At 33.5% G+C, this 2,225-nt stretch overlaps 2 long non-coding RNA genes across 2 annotated transcripts; both read right to left on the minus strand.

The window, feature by feature from the left end:
* Positions 1–3: 3 nt before the first annotated feature.
* On the minus strand, positions 4–1,355 carry LOC105315372 (uncharacterized). Its single transcript, XR_002189059.1, has 4 exons — positions 1,281–1,355; positions 880–1,009; positions 369–492; positions 4–54 (listed from the first exon to the last, which is right to left on the minus strand). It is a non-coding gene; the product is annotated as an uncharacterized LOC105315372 (long non-coding RNA).
* A 256-nt stretch (positions 1,356–1,611) lies between these two features.
* On the minus strand, positions 1,612–2,075 carry LOC109590016 (uncharacterized). Its single transcript, XR_002189058.1, has 2 exons — positions 1,899–2,075; positions 1,612–1,757 (listed from the first exon to the last, which is right to left on the minus strand). It is a non-coding gene; the product is annotated as an uncharacterized LOC109590016 (long non-coding RNA).
* Positions 2,076–2,225: the final 150 nt, after the last annotated feature.

Below are 2,225 nucleotides of genomic sequence, written 5' to 3' on the forward strand. Positions count from 1 at the left end.
TACGAGGTGGTAATGCTTTTAACTTGTTTTCAAATAGTGATAATTTAGTCAAATCTAAAAATAAAGATAATTAAAACATATACTACATGAACATATACGGTATACGTTCAAATTTTGAAGTGTTTAAAATTTTGTGTTTTTGATGAAATGTGCTCAAAAATTAATATTTGTGCAAGCTAATTTTCATATTCTGGCCATAGTCTATATACAATAGAATGGCAATAGAGGTGGTTTAAATTGTAAGGATTTACATTATAAGGTGAGCATAAATAACAACAGAAATTACCACACATATGGTACTTCTTGTTAAATCAATGAATTGTGATACAGTGACTACTTGAAACTGATTTACATGTACATGTACTCACTCCTCATTTCTCCAAGGTTAGGTGGTATCTCGCTCAATCTATTCTCCGATAAATTAAAAGCTCTCAAAACTGTTGACCTCTCAAAACCGTCAGGTAATGCCTCCAAGGAATTACCACTTACATCCTAAACACAACAAACAAGTCTCATGACAGGGGCCATTACCATTAGATTTGAGTGGGCGTAGTTAATTTCTATTATATTATTCATTATAGTGAGGACTCATGAAGTAAGCTAATGGGTACATGTACATGTATATGTACTACATGTATGTACTCAGGGCGTCCCACAGGATTTTAATTGGCATAATCAGTGGATTGACTCCGATCAAGTTTAGATTTTTTATGAATTTTTAAAGTTGCTCCAAATGCCATGTACTGTATTGTAGTGCTTGTCAGCTCATGAAGCTCATGCTGTTTAGCTCACTTAGCATGCTTTGTGGGAAACCCTAAAGTAAAGGAAACCCTGCAGTGGCCTAATGTAAGTTATGTGGTGTGTGTGTGTGTGTTGTACCAGTTCCTCTAGGTGGGAGAGACTAGTGATTGAGTGTGGTAGAACAGTTAGTGAATTGTGTGATATATTGAGAGACTGTAAGTTAGTCAATTGGCCAATGTCTACTGGTAAACACTGTAGTTTATTATAACTGAGGGAGAGATAAAGGAAACAAAGAATGAACTAAATACAAAACAGAACAAGTGATGGATACTGCATGTCAGAAAGTTTATTTGTGTCACTAAACTTTTTGTAGCCTCAAATAAAAATTAGCAAAAAATTGTTTAATATATAAACTAGCTTGTGAGCAAAAGGAAAAAATTAAATCTATTTTTTTGTCAATTTATAAAATTTAATACTCAATAAATAAGTACATGTATGCATGGAGAGAGATATACGTAGAAAGTGGATACAATTTTTACCTTGCAAATATTTTAGATAGTTTATCCAGTTTGATCACATTATTAGGTAGACATGTTAACTCATTGTACTGGACCTATAATAAAAATAACACACAACATGTAAACATAATTATTATGAGTCTTTATACAAAAATAAACAACAAACTAAACTATAAACAAATGTACAACATTCAAGGGAGTTCTCTCAAACCATGCAGTATACCATGCTATTACAATTTAATTCATACATGCATGTACAATAAACATGCATTATAATGATATTTAAAATCTTATATTTTCATTCTCACCTCAACCGCTGACAATGAATTAAAGTTTTCAATATCTTCAGATATTTCTTTGATTTCGTTAGATGATAGATCCAGTCTAGTCAGTTCGACCTGGTCCCACCATCTCTCATCAACATCAAATGAAGCAGTACTACCATCAGGAGGATCAATATTGAGTCTCCACAATTTAGGAGGAATAACACTAATGCCCCTGTAATTATACACATTCACCCACTAACTTTCATACATACACATGTTCATTAATGCGTCATAAAAATGAAAATCAAAAAATTCATTCATGTCATTTTTGGTAAATTAAAAAACATGTTACAAGTCTCACACAGCCTCCTACCTGTTTGACAGGTTCAGTGAACCGGTTTTACGAGCTTGTTTCAATAAGGATTCTGGTACAGTCCCCTCCTTACCTACTCCATCACTTTGACTAGGAGAATTGAAGAAGTTGGATTTGGTTTGAGTCTAGTAGAACCAGTAGGAGATTTTCTACTAGCACCACGACTGGAACTCATTTTATGAATTTTGGATAAATGGGTGTGGTCTTATGTTGTGGGGCTTGTATTTTGCAAGAATGGCATCTAAAAGTGAGGGCACTATTCTCTTCTCTTTGTATCTCTTTCATTCATTCTTTGTCTCTCTTACTCTCTCACTTATTTTACTCCTC

This window comes from Amphimedon queenslandica, unplaced genomic scaffold (genome assembly GCF_000090795.2).
Source record: "Amphimedon queenslandica unplaced genomic scaffold, v1.1 AMPQUscaffold_10610, whole genome shotgun sequence".
Taxonomy (NCBI): Eukaryota; Metazoa; Porifera; class Demospongiae; order Haplosclerida; family Niphatidae; genus Amphimedon; species Amphimedon queenslandica.